The 19,897-nt window shown below is 42.1% G+C and overlaps 1 protein-coding gene across 1 annotated transcript in view; it reads right to left on the bottom strand.

Annotated features, from left to right (window-relative positions):
* GPC1 (glypican 1) overlaps window positions 1-19,897 on the bottom strand; it is a 192,603-nt gene that overhangs the window by 71,445 nt on the left and 101,261 nt on the right. The gene's annotated exons all lie outside the window — the stretch shown is intronic.

Consider the following 19,897-nt stretch of genomic DNA (forward strand, 5'->3'; position numbering starts at 1 on the left):
GGAGGAGCTTTCAAGGAGTATCACGCACAGCAAATGACGCAGCCTGTCAGCATCACACTTCTGCGCTCCAGAACTGAAAACCTCTGACAGAACAGATTTCAAAGCTAGTGTTAGAATGCAACACTACCTTACGGCAGGAGAGACCTCAGAAAACCATCTTCTCCAGTCCTTGAGGCTGGTAGTGAGAAATTTCCTTACTTGTCTCTTCTATGTGGCTGCTTATTGAAACTAATAATTACTATGGACATTCTGCAGAAGGAGAGCATGACCTGAATAAAACATATGTCCCAAAGCAGTCTTTCTACAGACCCTCTGAAGAATACTTTTTGCACTCTTCACAGCTCTGACAGGCCCCCACCTCAGCACAGACGAAAGTAAGGAGGAAAATCTATAACCAGAAGCAAAAAGGACAATGAGAAGGAAAATCTTGAGGATCCTGAAGAGAACCTTTGCAATTATGTTAATTCTTCATAGAAATAGCTCAATGTAAGTGCCAAGGATAACACAAGAGGGAGAGTAATTACATTTGCTCACTATTTGGAAAAAATGCAGATGAATGCAGTGCTATGACAGGGTGATGGCCAAATATTTCTCATGCCAGCAGCAAAGGTAAAACAGTAACAAATGAAATAGCACATTTAAAAAAAGACAAACCTTCAGCTACCCAGTATCTGTGAGGGCTAAAATTGCTGTAGCCTTTACAGCTACTTTTAGTAACCCATAAAACACTGGAGAAATTTCAGAAGAAGAAAACTGTGAATGTTGTACAAATTCTCATGAAGGTAAATGAGCAGCTACAGCTCTGCCAGCCTGATGCCTGTAGGGTTCGATTTCTAAGGAAGACGATAACTTGTGTGCAGCCTGTCAAACCAACTTATTACAGGCAAGCGTCTACAAACAGCTTGTCAGAAGAGAAGCTGTGACAATAGCCAGTGACTAGAAGGTAAAGGGGATTAAGCCACCCTTATTAATTTTGAGGCTAAAAATGACTTGAGCTGCTCTACAAGCTACAGTTGAAGGGTCTATCACAGGAAGGATAAGCCCAGCCCAGTTATGCCAGCGGGCGCAGGCTTTTGTGGTTGAAAGCAAAACTTACCTCTTAGTCTCATCATGGGTCATGGCCAAGCAATGGGGTCAGGACCACATCTTAAAACATACAGGCCCTGCTGCAGAGAAGAGTTAAGAACACAGAAACATTTGTGGCCTGGGAGGGAGGATCCTTTGGCTTCTTTATGCCTTCTTTAGTTTCTTAAGCTTCTGAAATACCATTTCTTTGTCCTGATAATCTTATCCATTTGCATTCTCTTCCTTATTCTTCTCAGTTTAAAATTTCCACTACCTTTTGTTTTCCACTTCGACCTATTTAGAAATCAGTTGTGATATTCCACTTACAACACCGTGTCCTCATGAGCTACTTCCTAACCTACACCCTGTATCCCTTCCTGAACCTAGATTTGATTCTAGAAAGTCATTCCTATTCTTCTGCAGACCACAGTCAGCCAGGTTCTCACTATTCCCAGATGTGGCTGACATTGCTAATATGGATGTATTACATACAAGCAGAAATTAATGCTGTGTGCTATACATCTGGATCAATATCATGGAAACAAAAATGGACTCTGGACATATGAATAAAATATATATATATGACAGAAAAGAAACCATAAAATCTTTAAAGAAACCTATAAAATGAAAGGCAGAAAAAAAGCAGCCGTTCTACCAGATAAATACCTATATTTATTTGCAGTGCAACTATTTTTAGATACTGCATTTTAGTCACTAACCTGCATTAATTCTAACATGGGTTTTGGTGGTTTTTCTTTTAACTATCTGTGGAAGCTTTCTGGTCAGATATAGTAACAAGCACTTATCACAGTAATTTTAATTAACAAGCTCTAATAAATTTGCACATGTTGCAATATACAGCTCAAAAAATACACGTGAGCATCCCTGAGAATGTGACCAGATTGCTCTGCAGTGAGGCTCCCAGGAATCACAGGCTGCTCTTTGAACATCAAACCCAACCTTGACACTGGCAAAACTGCCTGCACCCCCTGGGGTTGGATTACAGGCTCCCACTGTACCAAACTGTACAGATGACAAATCGCACTCCCCTTTTCTGGTTATTCATAGGGATTTTGGCTAGAGCCAGCCTGGAAGGCCAGACTTGGCAGTTGGCAGCCGTGCCAAAGGCGGGAGAAAATAAATCTTGCTCTTGTCAAAGCTAGAGATGAGCTTTTGACAAGAGCATGTAGAGATAGGACAAGGGGAAATCGTCTTTAACCTGACAGAGGGGAGATTCAGATTAGATATAAGGAAGAAATTCTTCCCTGTGAGGGTGCTGAGGCGCTGGCACAGGGTGCCCAGAGAAGCTGTGGCTGCCACATCCCTGGCAGTGTTCAAGGCCAGACTGGACACAGGGGCTTGGAGCAACCTGCTCTAGTGGAATGTGTCCCTGCCCATGGCAGGGGGTTGGAACTGGATGAGCTTTAAGGTCCCTTCCAACCCAAACCAGTCTTCAATTCTATGATTCTATGTGGTGTACACACAGCTGGGCAGCACAATACTCACTGGGACTTCTCTTTTTCAAAGGAAAGAAGAAATTATTTCAGGTGGATAGTCTTTCTTGTATGTACATATTTTCCACCACAGATATGTGAAAGGTAGTATTGGTCAATTACCTCTTCTCCCACTGTAAATTGTTTCTTATTTCAATGGAAACACTCAGAAAAGGGTGCAATATACTTGCCACATACCAGAAATATCCAGTCATATCCCCATGTTTAAGCATTTATAAGAACTAAAGTATAAATGAGTTATCAGCATGTGCTGAACAGAAACAGGACAGATGTTCCTTGGTTTTGTGAGCCTTTCCACAGTCAGGAGAATGTCAGAGAATTATACCCTGCATAGGCAACGACAAGTTCACAACAGCTTTTTCTGTGCTGTATGTTATGCTGGCATATGGGAATGTTATACTGATGCTATTAGCCAAGACTCTTCTGACATGATGTAAAGCATGTAATAATTATACAGCAAATATGACGAGATGGAATTGAACCTGATCTCAATTAGCAACCAGAAGTATCCTTCCAACTGAGATTAATATTGATTAAACCATAACAAGACTAGTACTTGCCAATAAGAGCTCTATAAAATCAAGGAAAGGTGAGGCCAACCTCTAAGTTGGGAGTGCTTTGTCACGAGCTGCAAAGACAAGTGATTCTCTTATGGCCTAATTTGTCCTTTTCAGAAATGGAAGTTTGGCTCTGTATAGTTCAGGAAATAGCAGTTATTTCAGAGACAGGCAGACTGGCCCGGAGCCCAGAGCAGAGATCAACAGCCTTCGGGAGATGGCTCTGTTTTCCTCTCAACTTTCCCTATCCCTGGTACAGTATTAATCATGCCAAACCCCACTCCTCTTCCCCTTTTCCCCCTCTGAGATGTTGAAATGGTGTTCCCACTACCGTACTTCAAACTATAGGTTTGTACTTTTTAATTTCCCCCCTTGCACCAAATTAAGGTGGGTATTTTGGAGTTGAACAAATATATTGGATTTATTGGCTCTTCCCCCTGAGCAAGGTATAATAGTTCCACCAGTCCAATTCTACATTTCCTTTACATGGAAATGCTTGTATTCATTGCTAGCCATTTTTAGATCATATTAAGTCAAACTGTACCAGCTAAGCACCCTTCAGGGCTTACTGGAGATTATAAAAATGCTGCTTGAAAAACAGACATGCAAGGCTATGAGAGGCAACAATACAAAGCTTACAACAAATCTTGTTTTCAAGATACTTCATCCTATTATAAGCAATGTTTCAAAATGTCCTGGCCAACTTCAGAGAGCCGTTATGCAGCTCATGAAACACCGAGTGCTAATACTCTTCAAACGCAAAAACGTACACAGAGAATAACAATTGGCAAGTAGCTGTTAAAGCAAACTTCTTTTAATAAGTTTTATTAATACTTTTCTGATAAAGAGCTACTTGGAAAGAACAAATGCCAATGCGACAATTATTAATTACTTGAGGGTAAGAGGCCAATGAAGCCTGGGAAGCTCTACACTCTAACAAATCTTGGCTTGGGAAGCAATTTAGGCCCATGTTCCTACACTGCCCAAACCAGAAATGGTTCCCTAAAAAGGGGCTTGTGTGATTTCTGGCACAGCAGCCACAGGGTCCTGAAAAGGCAGCACAGCTGCAGTGTATCACTAACATGAGTTGCTCTAACATCTGCTCCACGGTGTGCCCTGAAAGACAGACCTTGTCTGTCCTGGTGAGGAGATGTCTGAAAGTTCATTAGTTGAACAGAAAAAGGCACTGAGACTCCAGGAGAGACAGGCAACTTTTCCAGGCTAGTACTGGAGAGATCAACTATAAACATACTAAATATTACAGCAAAGATACAGCAGGCCAGTGAGTTACAGGCACAGCCAATGAGTGTTATCTTGTCTAGGAACTTTTTCAGCCATTTGAAATTTCACCTGTGCACAAAACTGCAATCACTCACATTCAGTAACAGGCAAAAACCAGACTAACATCAGGAGGATAGGAAAATGTAATCCAGAAGCTTATTAGCAGTCCATGATGGGAGAGCATCAGGAAGCTATGAACTACCAAGATACTTTTTCATTGAGTGAAGCCACTGGGACTTCTGCAGGCTATTTGGGACAATGGCATAATAGCAGCACAGTGACATTCAAGTGCAACAGAGTTGTAAGCAAGGAGTAGTTGCCCGAGGATGCACTCGTGCTTGCTAAACCTCTAATCCCAGCTTTGATTCCTTTTCCCCTGAATAATCAGTTCAAGCACAGCTAGAATTAATCACTGTTTGTAAATTTAAAGGTTGTTTTTCTTCTCTCTGCTTAGGATCTGCCCAAGGTCACACACAGGGCTAGCATGGGTGAAGACATGGCCCAGACTCACACCAGAGTCTGGCCCCATTCCTGTACTGCACAGTAATACCCATAGCAATAATAACAATGATGCTACGATGATAAAACCTGCAACACCTACACACACAGCAGTGGCGCTGACTCAGGGGCCACTGCTGCCCATTTCCTGGATCCATCTTTGAACAGACCCTTACACCCCTATCTGCCCATCCTAACTCTGGTCTAGCCCGGGTCTGTAGTCTGTTCTCCCTCACCTCCTTTTTCTTCAGGTATACTGTTTTCCCCCCCTTCAACTCTATTCCTCCTTTGCTATCAGATGCCTTAAGGAGAAGCCCTGGCCAGACAGCCAGGACAGTACCTTCTCCTGAATGCTGGCCAAGCTGACACTCATTGATATTATGATTCTTGTACTCTGCTCTGGAGTTCAAATGGATCTTTTGGCCTGCACAACTGCAACTGATTTCCAGTTCAGGTGACCTTCACACTGCAATGTCAAACAGGCTTCAGTCATCAGGTTCATTGGCATTAATGATCTCTTTGTAACTGTTCTAGATGTTGTTACACTGCACACACCTTTGTTTGGATTATCTCAGAGCATCCGATTTCTTGTTATAGAAAGTCAAGAAACATAACATGAGCAGGGCTCCTAAAATGAGATTTATGCTCAACTGCACTGTGAAAGCAGAGTTACAGTGCAGAGAAAATTACAGGCAATAAATAAACATGTACATAGATAGAGAATGTCTTTTAATATGTATCTGCAAAGCATTCTTTGGAATGCTTAATGAGAAACCTATTTCTGATTCTCTAAAACCATTTGCTTAAGTCTGAGGGAGCTCTGTACTTCACAAGGGTTACTGGGCCAGCAAACTCAGTATTTTTCATTTCAATTTCAAAGGATTCCAGCAGAGGCAGATATTTTCAAACACTGCATTTGCAAAATACTGCTGCAATTAAACCTGTATGACAAACTAATGGCATCACCATTAGAAGGTCTCAGCATTATTTGGTATGCCACTGGAAGCGCACAGGGAGGGTGCGCATTCCTCCAACATACAGGCTACACCGATAAATCCTCTTTCACCCACTCCATGAGCATCTTAATCTGATTCCCAGAGATCACCTAACACTTCTAGAGCTGACTTTCAAAAAAGGGACAGAGCCAGGACTCTACAATAAAGTTTTTCATCCTTGCCTTCCATGGTCTTACAAAGCAGGGTCAAGCAGATAGACTGGGCTAATTTGATAGAACTGCCTGCTAAAATAATACCTGATACTCAAAAATTATCTGAAAACCACTATCCAGCAAGGTTCACTCTCCACTGCTGCTCCCTCTTACCCAGAAATTGCCCAGGATTAATGAGCATCCCTTTCTCTCACTGCTGGCTGCTCAGGCACATCCCCAACCCCACTTGCATACCTCCTGGCTCCAGACCAGGCTGACAGTACTCTGGCAGGTCTCCCAAAAACCCATGATGCACAAAGACCCGAGTAAATCATGTGCCTTCATTGCTTATGCACATGCAAATGGCAAGAAAAGCACTGCTACCTCTTCAGTGGCCTATCTGTCAAGGAAGAACATGTTTCACAGTTAACAAAAGCCTAAATGCACTCCAGCCAATACACAGGTCAGAAGTACACGCTGCAATCATTAGAGAAGGCAGAGATGTGAAGAAAGCCCACAGATGACAGACAATAAACCCAGGAAAGAGTAAAGGATGAGGATGCAACACTAATTTCACAACAAAGAAGAGGTGGGCTTTGAGAGCTAAACCAGCCAGCTAATAAAACCTGACATATTTAAGTTGAAGATACTATCATGAGAAACCTAAAGACTCCCCATGCATCAAGAAAATTAGCTTGAAAAAGCAACGACCGGTTGCACCAGTAATTTATAATCTCTCAGCTGCTGAGATTGTGAACAGTGGCACTTTGTAATCTTATAGGGAAAGCAGCTCTAATGCCATCTGGTTGTGTATTTCCAGCCAAGATCATTTAGTGAAGCCTGTAATGAAAAAATTTGCACATCCTCCTAAAAATCCAAATTATGCCAGCTGTGCCACGGTGTCACTTGTGTTCCCAAGGAGAAGGACAGCTGCCATTCCCTTTCTCTGAAGATAGGAAGCAAACTGCCTCGCTTAAGAGACCTCATTTTTCTTGGATTGCTCTAAATTATCTTACCTGTTGCTAGGGGAAAGGAAGGGTGAAGTCCCTGTTAACATTTTTTGTTTGATTTTTGCTGACAAATATACAGCACTTGGTTTCCACACCCACATTGCTGAGCTACTGTGAACAAGGTGAGATTTGGACCGTGACCCTAACCTGAACTGAAGCCAGTACCAAGAGAGTACTGGCTCTATAAAAAATCAGCAGACATGCTTTGGCATAAAACCAATTTGAGAGAGGGTGCAGTTAAGCTTCTCATCTTCACCTCTCCTGATGAATGAGACATTTCATATTTTAGATATTACCTCAGCAACTTACTGCCAGTTTTAAATTGCTCTGTCATCTCAGATTAGCACTCATCATTCATGCTAATGTAAACTAAATGGTACCTCTCCTGAAATACATGAAAAAATAAATGGGATTACAATGAGGGTTGCAGGGCACAGAATTTCTAATCCATGAGCAACTAATTGTTATAAGCACTTCTTGGTACTTCCGTGCACTGAGCCATCAATCTGAACCTGTATATTTGCTATTATATTATTTTAAGGTCAAATCTTGTTTGTGTTAAGCACATAACTACTCCCATTGGCTCCAAGAGGCTATTTGCAAAAGCAAAGACATATATACACCTCAAATGAGCAGCAGAAGAGATACCACCACCAAACTGCCTATAGCAAACCTATATGCTTCCAGGAAGCAAAGGCTGAGAGAGCGCCTTCAAAACCACGTCCCGTCTAGACGCTCCCCACTCACAAAGAAAAGCAGCAGTGGGGAGAATTACAGCCCAATACTCAGCGTGACAGGAAGGAAATAGCATTGGGAAATGCTTATTTTAATGACAGAAAAATATTTGCCAGGCTTAGGCTTAGCAGCAGTAATGTTATTACTTCCCAAGCTGGAAGATGAAATATTTCAAGGGCTGGTTTTTGACACCTTCACTGTGGCTTGATTTCTTCATCTATTAAGAAGAAGTCTATATAGCCTGTGCTGTGCATGCCTTGCAAGTCTTTGCATACAGCTCCATTTTATAAGACACCAGTGTTATAGTATTAGATATAATTTACATCAGGCTGAGCAGCTACCAAAAGTGAATGTATGCGGAAGTACTAATGTCCCCTTGGTTTTGTTTCCAGAGTTAACACTAAATTCAATGTCTTCATTCCTTTATTCCTCAGGGTACCCAGAAGCAAGACAGAAAAGTCTCCTGTTTAAAGAGGCCTTAGTGCATATGGTTTCCTTCTTAATGCTTGTCAGCTTTTTAACCCCAAATATCCTTAAAATGCTAATACAGAAAGCTGTATTTCCAGCATTCTGCAGTTTCATCTTCCCAGCAGGCTTATGTGGAGTGAAATACATTTACAAATACCATCACTGCAAGCACTTCAAAGCCTAAGAAATGTCTTTTAATTGTAATTACTCTGCCCGTCTTGGGCCATCCTGAGCCTTCCTTCAAATGCCCATTTATTTTGGTGGGAGTGGAGAGTACTGAGCAATGACACCAGCGAGTACATTAGCTTTGGTAAGCTGATCTGAAATTAGCTATAGAAAAACCAAGATTTCTGTGCTGTAAGGTTCCAATAATCATGGGAAGTGCAGTAAGTGAATGGCTTTGAAGGATGAACATTTAAAAATGTTCCTACCATCTAACTCTGAAATCACCTCTTTAGCTTCTTCCTCATTATGTGCCGGCAAGTTTTAGTCTAATTTCTAGGTTCAGGGCAGTCTGAAAAGGAAGAGTCACTCACTTTACCTAGGAATAAAGAGCAGTGAGAGAAAAGAAGAATGACACAAAGACATGTCTACAGAAATACTTCTTAACATGGATTTCTGTGATTCTGTGATTTCACCTGGCTATTGCTTATTTCTCAACTGCTCCTCTTTAATAGAGCCAATCTCTGTTTTTAACACATAACATTATTTTTCCTCTATCCTACTCCTTCCATGCATAATAAAGTGCATCTAAAGTACTCAAATGGCTGTTGTTACTGAAGGATGCATGAACCTCTTAAGTCTATCTATCTTCATAATACCTGGGGGAGCTGGGAAAGTCCTATTACAGTCTCAGGCTCAGCACATCAGAGATATTTAGGGGCCTGCCACTGAGATAAATGGGATTAGCTGCTCCATGGCTTTTCTGGCTCAGAGCCTCTGCTACATCCCTAAAATCACAAAGGACATCTTAAATGAGGCAGGGAACCACTCTTAAGACTCTCACTTCCTAAGCTGCAGGGTTAATTTCTGGGACAGCTTTTCTTTTTTGATTTAGTCTTACGCTGTTAAAGGATGAAGATATTCGGTAAGACAAAAATCATGTCCTTATTCTCTTCTGTCTACTCATACCATAAAAGCTTTCTATGCATACCTTAAAATCTTTCTACTGTTGGCATACACTGGCTACAGGCACTTTGGTGTACATGGTTTCACTCCTGCTCGGTTTTCTCTCAAAAAGCTCTGCATAATAGTCCACAAATAACTACCAAACCTCTTATTTAGCTCAGTGCTCCTCACTGCCTTCCCTACAGAGCGGCAAATAGACTTTGATTGCCCTCTGCACCTGATGTTGTTCCGCAGAAGCAGTGGTTCTCCTGTAGTGAATTTTGCAAAGCAGAGCATGCTCAGGTGAGGGCTAGGCAGATGTGGAGTGTCTGCATGCATGTACCCTTAACCAGCATGGCCAGTTAGAATGGGAATTTCTATCTCTCCTGGAGAGCTCCACCAGTTCCCTGCCTGATTCTGAGCAACAGATGTACAAAATACAATGGCCACCTACCCACAAGGCACAACAGGAGCAGCGGCAGAGCTCCTGTCCTTCATGCTTTGGAATTTGTCTAAATATACTTACAAATATAGCTACCTATTTTGAACATCAAACTTCACAAAAGCAAAGAGGTCTCATACAAGGTAACAGCACACACTTTTTATAGAGAAACAAAACCCTACTGTCTCGAAACTGGGCTTTACACAAGCACATTTAGGTGGTCAAACAAGCAGCTACTCTGAACCTCTTGGGTGGGTTACCACAAGGCACCTGGGCCTCCTGATGCAATAGCAATATGGCCTTTAGTACCCAAACATTCATCAGGACACATGGAGGGAGTATTTTTTCTTACTGCAACCACAGGAAGACATGATTTTTTCCTCCAGGGTCACTAAGGAGCCTAGTGTAACCCCAAAATACTGTTCCATTGAATTGCCACAGGCACACTCCTCCAAATAAAGAAGACATGGTATTTTCCACTTCCTCAAAGCAATTACCTCTTAAGATATGCATTAGTTCAATCTTTCCAGGATTTAAATTAAGCCAAGTACTAAATCATCCAAAGCTGACTACCTGAACATTTTCAACATTTTTCAACATCTTAAAACCAGACAGTCTTTGATGTTCATTACTTTAAAGCCACAGATTTTTGCCTGGAAATTGAGCACTTAAATTCCCTAAACTGGTAGCTGAGGAGGAAAAAAAAAATCTATTTCCAGACTTATATTACTATTTCATTATTTAGCCCATATGTGAAAAGTGTGTTAAGCCTCTCAGATGGATTTTGATATTCACTTGAGGTACTCTAGGATGTTAAAAACATGGGGTTTGTATTAGGCCTGCAAACACAACCACCACATTTGCACGTGTGTCAGGAACAGGAGAGCTAAAGATGAGAATTTCTTCTATAAAGGATTACATCAGGGTTTTGGACTTACACCGTTCCCCTTGCCTAAGCCATTAAGATGCTTGCATGGTCACGCTGGTAGTCCCTGAGAGCACAAACACAGGTCTCATTCAGATCAGCAATTCTTGTAAATGAGAAATTACAAATTGTTCCTTGGATATTAGTTCTGCTAATTTGACACTGTTGAAAAATAATTTTATTCCTAATAGGAGTTCAAAGTGTGACTGCTTTCTTGCCCAAATTGCCTGTTTGCAGCAATCTGAAATAGAACTATATTATCAGCTTCGCTCAACACAATGTATTTCTATTATTGGAAGAAAAAGAACTTTCAATACCCGATTTCAGATTCCAAATCCTTTCAGTTCATTGTGAAGCTCTGGAAGTATGGAGAAAATGCATTCTATTTTTCAAGTTTAACACTACTACAAAATACCCTAAATCTGCAACTCTACAGATAAATGTCTGGGTTTATATACAAAGAGGACAAAACTCTAGTGAAATAATTTGCAAGATTTACTGTAGCGCTATGACTGCACAAGAGACCTGAGAAGGTTTAAATGTGCTGTTGGTGGCTGCTTGCTTCCAGAGTTGCTTGGGAAGCTTCTGGTGCAGAACACATCAGACATCAAACACTCCAATTACCATGATGAAAGTGCTCAGTCAACACACTGTGACCCATTGCTTGGGTCTGGCAGGGAAGCATTTTATCCATATTGCGGTTTGTGGTTCGCACAGGTATCACTGGCTATCTCAGATGCTGTCCTTTGAAAATAAATAGCACAACAGAGACCTGCAAGTTTAAACAGCACAGAACCCAACCTTTTTAGTCCTTTCTAATGAAAATTAATCACCATACTTTTTTTGGCTTGTTTTTATTTTTTCAATTAAAAAGATCAAAACTAAACTGTGTCTGCTGACAGAGTTCTGTGTATCTCTTCTATTTCCTTTAAATGTGCTTTTCAGGTTTGCAAGAAATATCCCTTTTCTCTCTTTGCCTATATTCTCCAATCTATCCCCTTGATGTCCAAATGTGACTGCTGCTGATCAGGCTGTTTCCTCCTGACCGCTCTCTGCCAACATATCCCTTCTGTGTGCTCAGGAATATACCTGAATGTGTGTGTTACTGGTTACAGGATATTTACATATTCTCCCCATGACAAGCTACCCCTATCTTCAAAGCAGTCACCTTCCTCAGAGAATCCATCTGCTCTGCAAATGCGAAGTGTGCAAAGCAGCAAAACTCTCAGCCCTGATGCCCAAGAGGGACAACCTATTAAAACTCAGCCTTTCCAGCTTCTTCACATCTAAGTTCTCAATGGTTCTTCACCTTAACCACATAATGTGCACTTCAGTGGTCATGGAAGTGTCCCAGCAATTTCAACATCCACTGTACCAGATCCTTGCCATGAGTCATGTTTATTTAAAGAGAAGGGAGGCTTTAGACTCCACATAAAGGGCCATGGGACTAGGAGTACATCTTCATTTAGGAATGAAAAGCAGAGATGCCAAAGAAAGAGCTGTTGTGAGGACAGGCCAGTTTGTTTCCATAGCCTGCTTCTGATGGTGCTAATATTGGCCTTTTGCAGGGAGACGTTAAAGATTCCAACAGGGATGCCTGGCTGTGCCCTTCAGTGCAGGATGAGGCATGCACGTTCTCTTCATCTCTGTGCCTCACCAGTTCCTATGCTAAAACAAGAGCAGTGGCTACCAGGATCACTGTCCTCCAGCACTACAGTCACTAATGGCCTTACAACATATCCCTAGCCACAATGCTTATCCATGTTCTAGAGAAGACATTTATTCCCACAGCTGTATTTCTGCAGTTGCGGTTCACTTAGCAGCTGGGTTTGATGAGATGATTTCTTAGACTGACTCATATTCCACCCTCAGTTTACCCAGACACACTCTTGAGGCAACTGTTATCTGGGCAGCAAGTGCAGATATACAGCAAGCAAGTACTTCACCTTTCATGCTGGCCACCTCCTGCCTTCCCTTTGAAGATGCATGAGGTGCCTATTGACCCTCTACCACAATTACCTCCAGAAAAACAGTTCCAAACTGCTGCTGCAAACAATTCCAGCTCCTCCAGGACCACTAGAGAAAACAGTGGTGTGCAGCTATGTCAAGGAGAGGGCTGTGTGTTACAGGCTTGCTCTGAGCTTGGGAACTACATATTCAAATAACAGACAACTGGATCTTGTAAACTCATTTCCGTTAGCTCTGCTGACCAACAGTTTCTTCCCCTGTTTTACACACAGCAGACAAGGGCTTGTTCTATTTTCTTGGCTCCAAGAGATAAAACTGTATATTTGATACTGTGTATTTAATTTTCTGGGTTGCATTCAGAATGATCTAGTCTGCCACAGCTTTATTCCCCAGTGCAAACCTGAGAACCATTGGGTCATGTCCTAACTCAGTTACATCAACTTATATAGTGTCAAAACTTGGCTCAGTTTTACAGAAACAGCTCTTCAGTGAGTCAGCTTCCCAGTAAATTCTCAGGGATGTTAATCCACAGGGCGGATCCTACTCCTGTATGATACATGTATGGTGTTTTCCTTGGCTAGGAATGAAACAACTGCTTCAGACACACTGTGCTTCAGCTGCATAAAATGTCTTGATTAGTGTTTCTTGTTTTGTTTTCAGAAAGAAAAGGAAATTACAATAGACTCCAAATCTCTTTCTCAAAGCTGGCCCACGTAACTGAAGGTAATTGTCAGCTTCTTAATAGCTTGGCATTTTCCACGGCACCTTCTAGAGGAGAGAAAAATCCAGACTGAAGAACTATTCAATAGTGAATGTTCATTCAGCATGCTCAATAGGCATTTTCCTCTTGTATTTAAGCCAAAACAGTAAGTAATGTAGGCAGGAAGCATAGAGAGCAATTGCTTACTGGTGACCAAAGGTAAAAAAGGTCAAACGTTTATTTCCTATGTTGCTCTATGCGTGCAGTGCCCAGAACCTATTAATTACATTTCATGGTACTCTGACTTGTAAAAGGGCATAAAATGTATTTATAGCTCACTTGAATTCTTGGTAACAAAATAGTCATCCTACGCAGGACCTCTGCTAACCAACTGGAGACTTTCTGTGCATTAACTTTTAAAATGCACAAAAGCCCTTGTTTGTTTGCCAACAGAAATGCTTATCACAGTTTAAAGGCAACAACAAAGAGCAGCTATTTTTTTCTTCCCCTTAGGCAATAGTTTGAAGCTGTATCAGTTCACCTGTGATGTCTGAAATAGAAAAAAGCAATTTCACCAGCAATGTACATTTATTATAACTGTTATTATAGTGCTGGAAGCTCTCAAGCACACTGGGCCAAACACTGATGAAACATGTAATACAAAGATCACGCCTCTCTAAAGCTTTTTCCATCTAAATATGCAATTTTCTCTCTTTTAGATGACAAGAAGAAAGGGGTAATCAAGTAAAGAGCTCTTTAAAGCTCTTTTTCACTTAACGAATCATACCTGATGCAAATTGCTGATGAGCAGACAGAAGCTCCTGCACTACTCTACTCCTGTAATTATCCACCTCACAGCAAACATACCTTACACAAACCTTCCATGCTGGGGACCTGCTTTTAGATGAATTTTGAGGAGATCAGCCTAACATGTTAAGTAAGTTTCCAAGGCTGAAATTAAGGGAAGGAGGCGGTGTTTTACAACAGGACCAGCAAACTGTCTTCACTTTTTCCTCATTAGCTGTTCCTTCCAACCCAAACACTTTGTGATTCTAAATCTGTCTTATAAAAGTCAAACATCTCCATACACAGGGAAGAGAAAAAACTCAAGTTGCTGGTGAAACCTTAATTCAGCTCCTTGATGCATGTGCATTATGATACAATCTTTAATTAGCCTATGAGGAAATTAATAATTATGCACTGAGTGCAGTATTTGGCTGCTGTACAGTAAATAATGCACCATGCTACTCAACAAACGATGATTCAGCAGCAATCATCTATCATATGCTCAGCAGGAGGCAAGCGGCCTGTGAGAAAAAAACAGAGTCTAGGATCACATCATTAAAGAGCGAATATCCATAGTTTATTTGTGCCAGAGAGGGAAGCACAAACTAAGACTGCATAAGAAATCTCTAGTCTTTTGCCTCACTGCTTTTTCATGGTGAACTATGCAAGCATGGAAGTACTTAGTGTCTAGCAGACATGGTCAAACAGAAGCTGACCATGTATCAGTTCAGAGACCTGATGGTGACAGCTTCGGCACTACAGAGAAGACAAACTATTTGGCCAGGTTGGATGCGGCTTGGAGAAACCTGGTCTAGTAGAAGGAGACCCTGCCTACGGCAGAGGGCTGGAACTGGATGCGCTTTAAGGTCCCCTCCAACCCAACCCAGTCTGGGATTCTATTCTAAGAACAATTATATTCCTTTCAAGAGCTCCTCAAGCTGGACAAAATTCAGGTTTGAAATAGCTATGATTTTTCTGTGCTGCAGCAAAAGCATGCCCGACATTTAAAATACTGGCTGTTTTCATCATGGGTACAGCCAGCTGTACAGCCTGCCTGTTCACTCGAAACTGTGAAGGAGGAGGATTAGTTGGTGCTCTCAGGCTCTTAATGCCAGCCAAAGCAGTCAACATTAGAGGAGAAGCAACACCACCTCCCCTCCACCACTATTAATTGGGAGCCAAAACTGGAGAACAAAGATACAGACAAGTCCTTGATTTACAGTGAACCAAGACAAACAGGATACTCTACTTCTGCCCTCAGATGTCACAAATAAAGCACAAAGCAAACAAATTATTTGCTATATATTATTCTTGGGTATTTTCAGCTACACCCTTGGTTTTTGTTATGACTGAGCATGGATGGGCACACCAGAATAGAGCCGAAATCCTGCTCTCAGGAAGGTAAATTCCAGCCATTTCCTCCATGACAACTTTACTGCAGGCTGCCACGCAATACTTTTATTGGCATTCATTAGTCCTTGAGGACCAATTTATTCATTTTTAGCACCATTAAAACAGAGGTTGCATTTTACAAGTGAATCGCTGCACTGCTGGGGCTGTAGGAAGCTGCTCAATTATCTCCAGTGTGTTAAAACCTGAATCCAGACTTGATATTAATCTTAAATTGTAACGAACATGATTTCCCCCAGCCTCTAACTGACAGTCTGATCCCCAGCTCACAGCTGTCTCGGGGTTTTGGGGGAGGGAGGTTGAGGGGCTTTGGGTTGGTTTATTTATTGCTATTACTGCCATACGGCTTTTGAACCTGCAGAGCAGAGGCAGGCACCATTCGGGTGCTCAGCGGTGCATTACTTGCAAAACACTGCTGGGAATGAAACACAAAAGGTCGAAGTCCCCAGTATTCACAGTGAAGCTGCTCTTTGTGTATCCAACTTCTCCTTCATTTGGAACTTCATTTCTTCTTAAGAACAGCTGGAGACCACAACTTAGCATTCACATTTAACTAGGTATTTGTGGCATTCCAAAGTCAAATTAACAGGCTTGTTACCTCTTGATATGTAAATAATACTGTAATATGCATCCCCAGTAATACCTATAAAGAATACAGCAATTCCTGAAACTGGGGCTTGCCCTATGTCAACTGAAATAAACACAACCTGTCTACATATGCATATATTTATGTTTATTGTCATATATTTGACCCTCTCCCTTAATTAGCATTTCCAAGCAGCTGAGTTTCAATAATTTCATGCTCTTGACTGTACTGCTTTGAGAAAATATGACAGCCTTCATTCTATGTGAAAGAATGAAAATCCAAGCAATTTTCATTACTCTCCTTATGGCAATTTCTCCTATTTTGTGTAATTTTGTTTCAGATGGAGACAAAAGTTCAGATGGGGTCAAAAGCATGCAAAAAATAAAGCTAGGTAACCAATAAAAGGGTGCTTTAGAGGGTGTTTTGGTCAAATCTACAGGTTTAATGAGAATGACTTAATACTACTGTTTCTTCAAAAGCAGCTATGAACTGCTAGGTAAAATGAGGGTTTTCTTTCCCTCTAGCCTGGCTAATTTCAGAAAATACAAGAAATAGAATCAAAGTACCTCAACATAGCCTGGAAGGGAAGTGAGGCACTGGAAAAAGCTCCGCACATATTACACCATGTTAACTGTGCTTTTAAATGCCAGAAGCTGTGGTGGTCTGAAGGGAGGAAATTAAATGAGAATAGGAAAGCAGGAGTGGGGGGAAGATGTGAAGCACCCTTAAGCAGCCAAGAAAAAAAGCAGGTGAAATGTCCATCAGCAAAGGCGTTCACCTCTTTCTACCACAAAGAGGGATTATCTTTGGCTCTCTCCACTGACAGATCAATTCTAGCATAGTTTTCATAGGCACAGAGCTGCGTCAAGCTCCCATTGGTACTGCTGGTACTCATGCTACACTCTACAAGTCAGCCCAACTGCCCTAACCACAGAGGTTACCAGACGCTAAAAACCTGTTATACCCTTGTCCCCATTTGTACAGTTTTTTGCAGACCTTCCTCATGATTTTGATCATTACTTTCACTTTGGAAAGGGCCTTACATAAAACCCCACTTCTACCAATGCCCCAAAGAGTATTTAGAGCCAGTGCCTACTCTTTGGCTGGGGGTGCTGAGAATGAATGTATGGAAATGTCTTGATTGATAAACCCCTTTGATACAGAATGACATGATGTCTTTTGCTCTCTTACTGGAAGAGGATCACTGTGTTTTGTGAACCAGAGGGGCTTCTGGTACTCTTGCACCTTACCCAAAGCCAAAGGACTTGAGTTGTTCGCACCTCTAGCACAAACCTATCACACAGTCTTTCACTCTTCCTTCCAGAGTCCACTCACCCAAACCTGGTTTTAATTTGTTTGTTTTGTTTTTTAAATTTTTCATTTGTTTATTTTGCTTTGTGTTTTTAAACAAAGTCCTTGGACCACAGGCTGAGTCCAGACAGGCAGGATGCCCTGCAGTGAGCTACAGTAACAAGAAACTTCTTGGCCCTATGGATGTGCTACTTCAGTGCCAATAACTAATCAAGCAGAATCGACATTTTGCTGCAAGCATTTCTGGTGAGAAAGTACAAAGTAATTCTATCATCTCCGATGAAAGCAGATACCTTGAAGTACTCAAAATAACACAACCTCCTATGTCAGGACATGCCACATATTTCAGTAGCACATTGTGTATGCCGATCTGTAAGCGGGGACAGCACCTTACCACTGAAGCCCTTGATGCTCCCAAATTACTACAGCACCTGGCTAGGAACAGAGATGTGATTCTTGGCAAATGCCAAGCTGCGGGGAATTACCAACTCAAGAGTTGATTCAGAGCACCTATGTTTCTTTGCAATAAGAGTAGCCCAGGAAATCCTTGTATTTTATGAGAAACACTGAGCATCAGAGAGCTGAAGAGCTTCATGTGGAAACTGGTGGAAACCAGTAAACCAGCTGGAAGATGGCTGAATGTAAACTGGTTCAAGACACAGGCTCTTCTGCAGAGCCATTGCAGAAAAACCTCAGCTGTTCATCTGTTCCACTGCTCTGACCTCCACCCAGCCATCTGTGTGCCATGCTTCTTCAGTCACTGAAGGCAACATCCAGTGCTTGTAATAAAATTTGGCTGATTGCTCTGTGAAATCAGAGGTTTTCAAAGAGATCTGTGCATTGATTCCTGAATGTTAAAATAGACACTTTCTTCTGAAAGGACTATCTGGACATCAATCATTTCTTGTAAAATATGCCTGTGTCATCTAGTATCTTGAAAGAGCAGGTGCTTTATTTCCTGTCCCCAAGCAGATGCACATTTCACTGTTCTCTGAGCACTAAGAGGCAGCTGTTTGAGTGTGGGACAAAACATGGTGACAGCTGCTGAAACTGAGATGCCTGATTTACTTTTTCTACCTAATCTGACTTCTGCACGGATGAAGCAGCTCATCTCCTGCAGTGTGCAAGCCCTTGCAAGAGGCACCCCAGTGCAGCTCTCTCACCCAAGCCACTGTCTTATTTTGTTCTCTTTTCTTTCTATATAAGAGAATAATGTGCCTGTGCCATCTGTTACGCAAAGTACTGCATGTACATTGCAATGTACACTGCAGCACGCAACGGAGCCTTGCAGATTGAATGTGCAGTGGCTGTGAGGGGAGAGCAAACTCCAGGTGCTGGAGCTGTTACAGGTGAGCCTAAGCATTTGCTTCCCCAAGGCAGCTACCTGTCAGGATTAATCTTGCCTAGCCCAGGAATGTGCCTCAGGAGATGCCGCACCCCATTCCAGGAAACCATAAATACCAAATGAGATGCTCAGCACCACACATGAAAGCATCTTCTTTATGCAGGGGGAGTGACAGCCCAATGAGCATCAATCCTGCTTTGTGCAGGACATTTCTTAAGGTGGTTCCTTGGTGGGGGGGAAAGGAATGAGGTAAGTATAGATGCTTGCTGCCTTCCACCTAAGGAGGCCTCCAAGGGAACCCCATTATTGGTTTCTCTGTCCTGCATCCGCCTGGGAGCCTGTTTTTTTATTTTTCTGTTAAAGGATGTTCTCTCTCTCTCTTTCTATCTTGTCCCCAAACCAACCCTAAGCGAGAGAAGTAGAGAGGAGCCACAGAAATCACCTTTGATAGCCCCTCTTACAAGTACTTTTAATAATGCAGCACAAAGGCGAAGCTAGGGGACAAATGGGCTGCTTCTGAATGATGCTGCCCAAGAACAATGCAGGAAAGGGCACAAAACAATTAATGAGGCACAAAACATGAGGTGAGCCATCAAGTCACCCCAATGTCCCCACCATGCCTGAGGATGCCCCAGAGGTCAGCATTCTCCTGCAGAGGTGAGCCCATGGCCAAAGCCACCAGTTGAGGCCACACACCACAATTTCAGGGGCAGAGCCCCAGTGGGGGGCGTTACCACAAGAAAAGAGTGTTCTCAGCTAATGATGGATTTCTGGATCAAAAGCAATATATTTGAAGTCCAATCTTCAATGCTAGGCCTTAGGGAGCAGCCAGTGCCGATGCCAGGAGCAGTGGGAGACAGCAAGCTTACCAAGTACACTGGCAGTGCCAGAGGGACACCACTGACTCCAAAGTTCTACAACCTTTGAAACAAAGGAACTGATTTCAAAACACAGCAGCAATTCCATATTCAGAGCTACAACCAGCCCCTAGAAGATTTCTTTCCTGTTTCTACATAAAGACTAACTTTTAGACAGCACCTCA

This window comes from Melopsittacus undulatus, chromosome 6 (genome assembly GCF_012275295.1).
Source record: "Melopsittacus undulatus isolate bMelUnd1 chromosome 6, bMelUnd1.mat.Z, whole genome shotgun sequence".
In the NCBI taxonomy this organism is placed as follows: Eukaryota; Metazoa; Chordata; class Aves; order Psittaciformes; family Psittaculidae; genus Melopsittacus; species Melopsittacus undulatus.